Source organism: Panthera tigris, chromosome A1 (genome assembly GCF_018350195.1).
Source record: "Panthera tigris isolate Pti1 chromosome A1, P.tigris_Pti1_mat1.1, whole genome shotgun sequence".
Lineage (NCBI taxonomy): Eukaryota > Metazoa > Chordata > Mammalia > Carnivora > Felidae > Panthera > Panthera tigris.
In genome coordinates, this window is record NC_056660.1 from 237,483,079 (window position 1) to 237,494,748 (window position 11,670).

Consider the following 11,670-nt stretch of genomic DNA (forward strand, 5'->3'; position numbering starts at 1 on the left):
CCACCCGGTCCTTCCCAGAGGGATGGGCTCTGTCGCTGGGAGTCCTTTGCTTATCTGTCTCCCCAGTGACCCGCTCCACTGGACAATAATGTCCCTTCCGGCCCGGGGCTGCCTGACCCCGACCCCACCCCACTTGACTGGTTCATGCTGACATTCGAGGAACAATCCAGGGAAGGCGAGTGAGGGTCACTCGGGAGGGGTGAGTCAGGAGTCCGACCTTTGCCCTTAGGACAGGGGGACTGGGGAAGGGTGGAGGCCGGAAGGGAGGAATCAGGTTAGAATTTAGGCGCATCTGGTTCCTGAGACGAGAGCAGGACAGGCGGACAGATGCCACCGCAGAGACAGAGAGGGAGAGACAGAGGGACAGGAGAGGAGACAGACGGAGAGATGGAGACAGGGACAGAGGGACAGAGACAGAGGGACAGAAACAGAGGGAGAGACACAGGAACAGAGATAGAGGAAGTGACAGAGACAGAGGGAGAGACAGAGGAACAGAAGGGGAGACAGAGACAGAGAGAAAGACAGAGACACAGGGACAGAGACAGAGGAGAAACAGAGGGAGAGACACAGGAACAGAGACAGAGACAGAGGGAGAGACAGAGACAGAGGGAGAGACAGAGACAGAGGGAGAGACACAGGGAGAGACACAGGAACAGAGACAGAGACAGAGGGAGAGACAGAGAGACAGACGGAGAGACAGAGAGACAGAGGGAGAGACAGAGACAGAGGGAGAGACAGAGGGAGAAACACAGGAACAGAGACAGAGACAGAGGGAGAGACAGAGGAACAGAGAGACAGAGGGAGAGACAGAGACAGAGGAACAGAGACAGAGACAGAGGAACAGAGACAGAGACAGAGGGAGAGACAGAGACAGAGGGAGAGACACAGGAACAGAGACAGAGGGAGAGACAGAGACAGAGGAACAGAGAAACAGGGAGGAAAGAGGTGCCCCAGGCTGGCCCAGGTCCAAGGGGTGGGGACGGGGATGGCGGACGGTCTGGACACAGGGCGGAGGTGCTACCTGGACCCTGAGGGCCAGCGGGGGAGAGGAGTCTGAGCTGAGGTGGGGAGCGGCCCAGGGCTCTGTCCTGGGTGTGTCCGGAGTGGGGGCCCCTCCCCACAGGAGCCCTGGTGTGGGGGAGGGTCCCCGCCCCACCACAGGCCCCCCTGAGGGGTGTACCTGGGGCTTCCTCCGGGCAGCTCTCTCTGGAAGCTTCCACAGGAACCCAGACCCGGACTGCCTTCCCTGTGGCGGCCAAGGCCCCCACCCCTGCAACCGAGCCTCAGCCCCAGATCAGATCTCGGGGCTCTGAGCCCCAGCTTCCCCATCTGTAAAACGTGATCGCGGTAGCCAACTCCATGGCTATCTTCCGGGAAAATATCTGGGAAGTGTACCTGGGTGAGAGAAGGCCAGGTGCCTGAGAGCTAGGCCTGAGCAACCAGGGTCCCCACAACAGGGACAGGGGCTCCAGCCAGGCCCCAGAGCTTGCTTGGGCCCCACAGCAAAGCAGTACTTTCTGCCCTGCCCTGGGGTGCAGTGGAGTGCCCCCAAGGCCGGGTGCCCGGGTGCCACCCACGGGCTCTCCGGGCTCTGCCCTCCTAGGTGGGGGGCCGGAATTGGGGTGTGGAATGCGGGGCACAGACATAGACCCAGCAGGAGGTGGGGGGCTTCTGCCACAGCCCCCATGAGGCTGAGGGCCCTCGTGCTCCCCTGCCTCCCCCCACTCCCCCTGCTCCCTCCTGCCACTCCTGCCCCCCCGTCCCCTCCTGTCCCCACCCCACTCCCTCCTGCCCCCTCTTTCCCCCTCCTGCCCCCTAGAATCAGCTCCTGCACTCTAAGGCCAAGGGTCTCAGTGCCAGGAGTCCCACCCGACCCGCCTTGACCCCGACCCCGTCCCCCCACTCCAGCCCACCGGGCCCACATCCGCCCCAGGGCCTTGGGGCTCTGGATGCTCCCCCTGCCCGGCTCCCTGCAGCGTCCACCAGGCCACGGTCCCCCATGGTCAAGTGGTGACGTGAGCACACAGGGCTGCCCATTGCCCGCCCCTCTGCTCCCCTCTCTGCTTTCCTTCCCTGGTTGGTGGCATCATTTCCTTCTGAGGCGCGGTTCGTCCTGTTATTTCTCTAACTGCTTTTCTTCTCTCTTCCCCCGAAGGCCCGAGGCTGCCTGGGCTCTCACGGTTGGCCAGATGAGGGGGTCCCGCGGCTGTCCCCAGATGGGTGCATCCGGGGAGGTGGCCGGACAGGCACCTGGGCCTCCGTCCCCAGCTTCGCTTGCCCGGGGGCCACGGGAGCCCCGCAGCCACGCTCAGTGGTCTTCGTGGCAGGAAGTGCCAGGCAGTTCCGGTGAACAGGGGAACCGACTAGATGAGCCTTTGCTTTTACTACGGTCGTGGTTGGAAACAGACTGAGGCGCTAAAGCATCCCCACCTCCCGACCCCTGTCCGGGTGCCGGGTCCCGGGGCCTGAAAAGTGACGGCCCCACCCTCGGCTGCACGGGGTGGACACCTCCCTCGCAGCCCAACAAAAATGAGGGCGCATTGTGAGCAAACGGTTTGTCGTGGGGCCGGCGCCCCTCCCCCCCACCTCAGACCGCAGCCCCTCCCCACGTTTGCCCAACAACTTCTTTCACAAAGGAAGGTAAAGGCCCCTGAGCGTTTTCAGCCCCCCACTGCGGATGAGCTAAGTGTCCCCTCCCCTTGTTCCGTGGACCCCAGGACCCCCCACGGCCCACCAGCTGCCCCGGGACACTCCGGGTCCTGATAGACGCGGGACGGGACGATGAACGTGTTCTCCTCACTCGGCTGGTCTGCTCTGTTGTACGAACAGGGGACAGGGGACACGTAAATCACAGGACACGTGTCCATCCGCTGCTTGTGTCATCGGTCAGGCTTCCCGGCAGCAGGACACTGCGAGGAGCGAAGTTTTCAGAAGCCAAAAGTTGCTCGCGGGATCTCTACTGCAGGGTCTGTGCACAAGGGCCGAGGGTCACCTGGATAGGTGTGCACGTGCGTGAGTGACACACGCACCCTCACTGCCTCACTGCTTGAGATTATACTGTCTGTGCACGATTTTTATTTTCCTTTTATTAAATTAAAAAAATTTTAAACTGAAGGTACAGTTTCACTCATTTCATTTTTTTCACCTTCTATTAAATTTTTCTTTCCGATGCCACGTTTGATGTGGAACACGAGAAGTACTCAGTGTGTTGGGTGTACCTTCCGTGATTATAGCAAGTTTCCCGAATGTGGCTCATCCCCGCAGTGTCCATTTTCCCCGAAATAAATGTATTTGTACGTACGTGTGTTTGTTACTGTCCTATGGGTTGATGACCTTCCATAAAGCAGGCATATCCGGGTAACAGTCACCCAGACAAAGGCATAGAACATTCCAGAACCCCAGCGCCCCCCCCCCCAAGAGAACCGCACAGGGGGCTCAGCTCTGGTGGGCTGTCCCTTCCTTCCCTGCCTCGGAGATACCTGCTCAAGTGTCCTTGTCTCTGGAGGCTCTGCCCCTTCCCGTCAACCTGCAGGGCGGCTTGAGACATTCCGGAACATGTGTGCCGCGAGCTTCCTCCCCACGCAGCCGCTGGCCTGGCCTCGCTGTCCCTGGTGTCTCCCTGCTCCCTGCCCACACGATCAATGGTGAAGATGCCCTCACGCTTTATTCTGGAAGCAGTGGGGTTTTGCCTGAGACTAAGTGCCCCCCCTCGAATTATTTCCAGGGCAGCGGGTTCTCCAGAGGGGTTTACCCCGGGACTGTTTAGACGTGGCCTCCCCACCTTCCGCAGGGCCGCTGGGCCCACACTCCTGGTGCTGCCCCGTCTCCTGTCTCTCCCTTCCCCTGTCTCTTGTCTCTTACGTCTCTCCCGTCTCCCCCGTCTCTGCTGTTCCCTCAGCTTCTCTGCACGTTTTGTCGAGGGCACACGTCTTACTTGTGTGGCCTTATAGCGAGTGCGCCTGAAAAAGCGTGTCCCCCTCTGCTCTCCTTCGCGGACGTGCTCTGCTCACACGTCCACACATGGCTCACACGTCCACAGCGAGCCACCCCCACGGAGAACCTGCCGGATTTGCAGCGGCGCTGGGCGCCTGCCGGCCTTCGGATGGAGGCCATGGGCCCAAGGAGCAGCAGGTTCTCCTCCCGCAAAGGAGCAGGTCCCTCCGGGAATCCAGGCCTCCTCCTCCTCTGGAAGTTCCGCGGCTCGGGGGTGGAGGTCCTGAAGGCCTGTCGTGAGATCCGGTCCGGGGCGTGTGTGCGATGCTGTGAACCGCGTGGCTCCTCAGCGTTTGCCTCCCGGCGGCCTCCCCTCCCTTGGAAATCCGGTTCTAGCACTGGCGATCTTTGATTTTTACAGATAACTTCAACACAAAATCACACCGACGGAAGCGACGGTTTTTCATCCTTTTGCCCTTCATTGTTCTTGCCTCATGACAGCTCGTCGGGCACGACGTGGGCACACGCGGTGCGAGCCACGCTCCCACTGTCACCCCTGGGCCCGTCAAGGACGGCGGGGACTTCTGCACAAACACCCACTGGCCTTCCTTCTCCCGGCAGCAGCTTTACCAGTGGTTGTGAACGGGCGTCAACTCGATGAAATGCCTTCCTACGTTTGCAAGAGGGTTACCAACTTGCCGCCCTTCATCCTCTCGATGTGGCAATTACACGCCTTGACCTTGCCCCGCGAAACAGTCTTGCATTCTTGGAGTAACGCCACTGTCCCTGGCGCACAATTGTTCAGTCGCCGGATTCGGTTTAGCCCAGGTTAGTTTGTGGTTTTTACAACTGTTCCTGAACCGTGTGAGTCAATCCACAATCGGAGTCCGCCCCCCCCCCCCAGCCTCAGGCAGCCGGCTGTGCCGAACGAGGGGACCAGGGCCGGCCTGCTCACTGCATTGTCACTAACAATAGAAATTTTCACTCAGAAATCTTTAAGATTTCACTCAGAAATCTTAAGAACCTGTGAGGGCACCTGGGGGGCTCAGTCCGTCGAGCATCCGACTTCGGCTCGGGTCACGATCTCACAGTCCGTGAGTTCCAGCCCCGCGTCAGGCTCTGTGCCGACAGCTCGGAGCCTGGAGCCTTCTTCCGATCCTGTGTCTCCCTCTCTCTCTCTGCCCCTCCCCCACTCATGCTCTGTCTCTCTCTGTCTCAAAAATAAATAAACATTAAACAAACAAACAAACAAACAAACAAAAAAACCGTGTGGCTGACAGGGACCAGACAGCTATGGAAGCTGTTGCAAAGTGGATTTGATCCTTGATCAACTTTGCGGTTTGGTGTGCCGGGTTTTATTTCAACAGGCCACAGGTTCAGCGTTAGATATTTTACACCTTAGTCTTAGGGGAAGGAGGATACCCCCCTTTGAAATCATGGAGAATGGGTGGAGGCGTCTGTGTGCTGGGCAGGAAGCCAAGGGGAGGGCACCGCCCTGGGACGTCCCTCCCCCAGGGCGTTAAGGACAGGATGTCACCCTGAAGCCCTGGGGCCCCTGGCATGTGTGTGTGGGGGGGGGGATTGGTTGCTCATGACACATGCCCAGCTTCTGCTGTTCCCTGGAGCTGAGGACCGGCCACAGCAGGTGAGGGCGGGCCCTGGGCTGTCCCGTGATCACCAAAGTCATTAACCTTTGTCTTAAACGGGGTGGTTTGTTTTCATGAAGGAGCCTGAGCCGAGTTACTGAGTCATCACAAGTCACGGGATGGGACGTTTGATGCTTCCCCGCCTCCCCGCCCCCCCCATTCCTGGACTCCAAGGGTTATCTTCACCCCCACGGAGTCGCCTCTGATCTGTTATCTGTCTTTCCTGTGCCTCTGCCTTCCCAGGGGAAGGGGGAGCACTGTCTCTGCAGGGGCAGGGGGCTGAGGAGGCAGAGGGGGGAGAGATGGAGACAGACGGAGAGTTGGTGTCCCTCTGTCCTGCTGCCCGGCACCAGCAGGTGCCCAAGGTGATGGCACGCATCGGCAGGAGGCTCTGTGCCCACAGGCTGTGCTCACTGGAGCAGTTGCCCACCCCCTGCAGTGCAGCTGTCACTCACCCTGGCCCAGAGGGAGGCCAGAGTCACCTGGAGTCCCATCCCTGCCTGTTTGTTTACTGTGAGTTATCAAGAGAAACGGTTGTTACTGACCTGGGTCTTTGAGGACATCCCCCCAGATAGGCTCGGAGGGATGCCCCGATTCTGCCTTTGCTGTGATAAGAGCGGCCCTGGTGCGGGCGGTGGGGGGGGGCCTCCCCGGGAGGCCCAGGGTCCAGGCACAGCCTTCCCAGCATATTGTCCAGCTGGGAAAGCGGACATGGGTTGGATGGAGGGTCTGCAGTAGTTTGGTCCAATGAGTAGTAATTGGGCACATTTCTACTTCTATAACTTTCGTGATCACAAAAGTAACACATTTTTGTAACGTAGTTGGCAAATGCAGAAAGGAGCTGAGTAAAGGGTGTTCATTACCTCACCCGGCACGGGGTGTGGGTAAATCCCACGGCAGCATTTTCCTCTGATAGATGTGCGCGTGCACCCCAGTCACCTATACGTTCTGACACACGTACTCACGAAGGGGGTCTGTGCTTACCGTACGGTGCTCGTCCCGCCCCATAAAACCCCACAGTGCGTGGGGACTGCGCTGGGATCCTTCGTTACCTGTTTCTCTATCGCTGGGTAGTTATGTCGTTCTGGGTTTTATGTATTGCAAATATCGCTGCACTAAACATCTTTGTTTACATACCCTTTTCCCCATCTTTTGACTTTGGGGACACATTTTTCTACATAGAAGACTATGAAAACTGCTTTCTGGAAAGATCTCGAAGCAGGAGCGTCCGCTTCACGCAACGCCTTGGAAGCAGTGGGTATCGTTTTAATTTTTGCCGATTCAATGAGTAGGAGTTGGTATCTTACAGTATTGGTTTGTGTGTCCGATTCCTGGCTATACTATTTCTTTCTTCGTGTGTTTCTTTAGCTATTTGAAAATGTTCGTTATAAATTGCAAGGCCCCCTTTTTCTGGAGTGAGGGCCTCTGGGTAGTTGTCTGGCCCCTCATGTGTTTGGGCCTCCGTCCCTCCTCCCCGTGTGATCGGGTTCTGGGATGGGCCTCTCCGGACCTCTCTCCCCACCTCCCGATCAAGATGGCCCCCAAGCCCCCCTGGGCTATCAGCAACCTCCACGGGCTGGCGTCCCTGAGCCAGACTCTTGGGGCAGACGCTGTCCCTCAGTGAGAAGCGCCCAGAGGCTGGAGGGTGGGGTTCCCACCTGTGGACATAGAAATCCCAAGGGCGTCCCAGCTGGAGCTATTGATGGGATCAGTGCCCAGGAGGAGGACAGTCTCGGCTTGAGGACCGCAGGAGACACAGATGCAGGTGAAGGTCCAGCCAGATGAGGGCAGCCCAGGAATCCAGAGGGGCCCGGGAGGGAGCCTGGCCTGCAGGACAGCGCCGTGTGAGGGCCCAGGGCCCAGGGAGGGGGAAATCAGACCGTCGGTTAGTCTGGGGCAGCACCCGTGTGTGGGGCCAGGAGGCAGCGGGCAGCGGAGACCGGGGCTGTGGAGAGGGCAGACGTGGGGCTGCCCGGCCATCCTGCTCCCACGTCTACCCTGTGTGGTCACTGGGCCCGGGAGCTGGTTTCCGGAAGACTGGACGCCGCCGAGGAAGGCAGTGTCTGCCCGGGGCGCGATCCGCGAGCAGGACTGGGGAGGCCACAGACGGCCGAGCCCGAACTTCAAGAAGGGACGTTACAGTAGGTCTGGGGGTTCCAGTCATGCCTTGGAGCAGTTTCTGGAACTTCAAGTGAGGCTCAGAGAGGACACTTTGCCTCCGTGTGGGATGACGTGAGAGGATGGGGAGGGGCCGGGATGGGTGCCCCCAGTGCCACACCCCTGCTCCCCTCACACAGACCTCGGCAGGAAGGTGGCAGGGTGGGGGAAACGGAGTCCTGGGCACATGAAGTCTTCCTAGACTGGAGGCCGAACGGAGACCGACCCCTGGCTTCTTTCCTCCCTGCTGCTGCCACCAGGCCCCTCTGACGGCAACTCCTGCCTGTCCCCAGCCCCCCACGAGGTTCTACCAGCCTCTCCCCAGGGTGGCACCCTTCCCCCCTGGGGGATCCAGGGCCCATCGAGGGCTGGGGGTGGGGGTGGGGTGGTTGGTGAAAAAGCCCAGACCCCAGAGCAGGAGCCCAGAGAAAGTCAGAGGACAGTGGGCCCTGGGCTCCAGGGGGCCCTGACATGTAGGGGGGTCCTCACATCTGTCCACCTGGCCCCAGGGCCTGTGGGGGCAGAGGGCAGTCCTGCCCACATGCTGTTACTAGGTCCTCCCCGCTGCGGGCATTCCCAGAACCCGGTCAAATTGTTTTCAAGGGGACGCACTCGATTAACCATCAACCTGGGAAAATGACTTCTCAGTGGACTCTGGGCTGGTACTTTTCCAGAGGCACTGTGCCCCAGTCCCCACCCAGTGTCCCTGGGGAGAGTTCCCAAGCTGTGGCAGGAGTCCAGGAACCCCACCTTTGCACCTGCGGCCTTATGGGGGTCCCCCGCAGCACCCCGCAAGGCACCATCCCTGTTCCCAGTTCAGACCCCTTCTCCCCAAACCTCCCGCCCCCCCCCCCCACCCAGGCTCAGTCCAGAGCACCCCCAGTGCCTTCCCGCACTCCCACCGCTCAGTGATGTTCCAGATCCCTCCTCAGGGCCTGAGGGACCCAGCCCTGGGGCTGCCCCGACTCCCTCCCCACTGCGGACCCTTAGGTGCACACAGATGGCACAGAGTAGGTCCAGGGGCCCTGCCTGTGGGAGGGGTGCCCCGAGCCCACACGTCAGTGCATTTGTGCTCTCGAGCTGACCGCGGAGGCTTCTGCAGGGCACCAGGGCGCAAGCCAGCTGGTTTCCGGGGAGCAGGGCAGCCGCGCGTGAGCACGTCGGTCGCTAAAAGGACATTTGGCTTCAGGCTCCTCGTGTGGACCTTAGACAGGCAGAGTGAGCCTGTGGGGCAGCCTTGCTGTGAACAGGTGCACGTTCAGGAATGTAGGTGGGGGTGGGGAGCGCGTTCAGCACCGTTTCTCCGGGGACCAGGGCTGGCCGCGCGCAAGGCACCAAGCGGCAGACCGCACCTGGAGCCCAGCGGGCCGCGGGACGGAGCAGTGATGCTCGCACGGTGCCCGTCTGGGTTTGCTGTGCTCCCACGGCACTTACTCGCCTGCCTTCCACGAGGGGCCACAGCTGAGCAAACGGGGGCGCGTCTATATGGCCGTGCTCATAACACCCTCCACACCACAGCCCGGGGCGGCCCTCCCTCGGGGGTGACCAAGCGCTCCCTGGGCACCGCTCCGTGCCGGCGCCCCGTGTGCCTGACGGGACAGCAGACACCGGCCACGATCACTGCCTGCGTCCCCGGAAGTGAGCAGGAGTGGAGAGGAGCCCGCGAGGAGCCCCAGGGACCCCACAGTCAAGGATGACCACGGGAGTCAGGTCTGGAGAACAGGCCAGAGAGATGAGCAGGGGGCAGGCCCGCAGGGGGGGTTCATCACCCAGAGTGAGAATTATTCCACGCCGGGAGGCGGGGTGAGGAGACCCCTCAAAGGTCCTGCCTGGGGGAGAAGTATGAATGGAGAGGGCAGGGGGAGGCCCTGGCCCAGGGAGGGAGCACTGGGGATGGGGTCACTTGGGCACCGATGGGACCCGAGATTGGCAAAGGGGAGTGGGCTAAGAAGACCCCATCTCCCAAGATGCAGCTGCCCCGGTACAGGCGTGGCAGGTGTCCTCCTGAAGACAAAGCTGCCCTCCCCCCCCAGCCTCACCCCCCCCCCCAGCACAGGTGCAGCAGGTGTTCTCCTGAAGACCCAGCGCCCTGCCCCCCAGCCTCACCCCCCCCCCCAGCACAGGTGCAGCAGGCGTCCTCCTGAAGAGGCAGCCACCCTCCCCCCAGCCTCACCCCCCCCCCAGCACAGGTGCAGCAGGCGTCCTCCTGAAGAGGCAGCCACCCTCCCCCCAGCCTCACCCTTCCAGCACAGGTGCAGGCGTCCTTCTGAAGAGGCAGCCACCCTCCCCCCCCAGCCTCACCCCTCCAGCACATGTGCAGGCGTCCTCCTGAAGAGGCAGCCACCCTCCCCCCCCAGCCTCACCCCTCCAGCACAGGTGCAGGCGTCCTCCTGAAGAGGCAGCCACCCTCCCCCCCCAGCCTCACCCCCCCCAGCACAGGTGCAGGCGTCCTCCTGAAGAGGCAGCCACCCTCCCCCCCAGCCTCACCCCCCCAGCACATGTGCAGGCGTCCTCCTGAAGAGGCAGCCACCCTCCCCCCAGCCTCACCCCCCCCCAGCACAGGTGCAGCAGGCGTCCTCCTGAAGAGGCAGCCACCCTCCCCCCAGCCTCACCCCCCCCAGCACAGGTGCAGCAGGTGTCCTCCTGAAGAGGCAGCCACCCTCCCCCCAGCCTCACCCCCCCCAGCACAGGTGCAGCAGGCGTCCTCCTGAAGAGGCAGCCACCTTCCCCCCAGCCTCACCCCCCCCCCAGCACAGGTGCAGCAGGTGTCCTCCTGAAGAGGCAGCCACCCTCCCCCCAGCCTCACCCCCCCCCAGCACAGGTGCAGCAGGTGTCCTCCTGAAGAGGCAGCCACCCTCCCCCACAGCCTCACCCCCCCCCCCCAGCACAGGTGCAGCAGGCGTCCTCCTGAAGAGGCAGCCACCCTCCCCCACAGCCTCACCCCCCCCAGCACAGGTGCAGCAGGCGTCCTCCTGAAGAGGCAGCCACCCTCCCCCCAGCCTCACCCCCCCCCCCAGCACAGGTGCAGCAGGCGTCCTCCTGAAGAGGCAGCCACCCTCCCCCCAGCCTCACCCCCCCCCAGCACAGGTGCAGCAGGCGTCCTCCTGAAGAGGCAGCCACTCTCCCCCCCAGCCTCACCCCTCCAGCACAGGTGCAGGCGTCCTCCTGAAGAGGCAGCCACCCTCCCCCCCAGCCTCACCCCCCCCCAGCACAGGTGCAGCAGGCGTCCTCCTGAAGAGGCAGCCACCCTCCCCCCCCCAGCCTCACCCCTCCAGCACAGGTGCAGGCGTCCTCCTGAAGAGGCAGCCACCCTCCCCCCCCCGCCTCACCCCCCCAGCACATGTGCAGGCGTCCTCCTGAAGAGGTAGCCACCCTCCCCCCCAGCCTCACCCCTCCAGCACATGTGCAGGCGTCCTCCTGAAGAGGCAGCCACCCTCCCCCCAGCCTCACCCCCCCCAGCACAGGTGCAGCAGGCGTCCTCCTGAAGAGGCAGCCACCCTCCCCCCAGCCTCACCCCCCCCAGCACAGGTGCAGCAGGTGTCCTCTTGAAGAGGCAGCCACCCTCCCCCCAGCCTCACCCCCCCCAGCACAGGTGCAGCAGGCGTCCTCCTGAAGAGGCAGCCACCCTCCCCCCCAGCCTCACCCCCCCCAGCACAGGTGCAGCAGGCGTCCTCCTGAAGAGGCAGCCACCCTCCCCCCAGCCTCACCCCCCCCAGCACAGGTGCAGCAGGCGTCCTCCTGAAGAGGCAGCCACCCTCCCCCCCAGCCTCACCCCCCCACCCAGCACAAGTGCAGGCGTGGCAGGTGTGCCCTGCGACTCCACCACAGCTGCTGGAGGACGCAGAATGGAGGTGGCTGGGGGTCAGTGACCGGGTCACGACGCCCGCGGCTAGAAGCCAGAGTGGGTCTTTAAAAGGTGAGTGAAGAGTAAGAT

The 11,670-nt window shown here is 62.2% G+C and overlaps 1 long non-coding RNA gene across 1 annotated transcript; it reads left to right on the plus strand.

The window, feature by feature from the left end:
* Positions 1-3,420: 3,420 nt before the first annotated feature.
* Positions 3,421-6,887, plus strand: LOC122231967. The gene is made up of 4 exons (XR_006209282.1): positions 3,421-3,644; positions 4,355-4,761; positions 5,983-6,092; positions 6,762-6,887. It is a non-coding gene; the product is annotated as an uncharacterized LOC122231967 (long non-coding RNA).
* Positions 6,888-11,670: the final 4,783 nt, after the last annotated feature.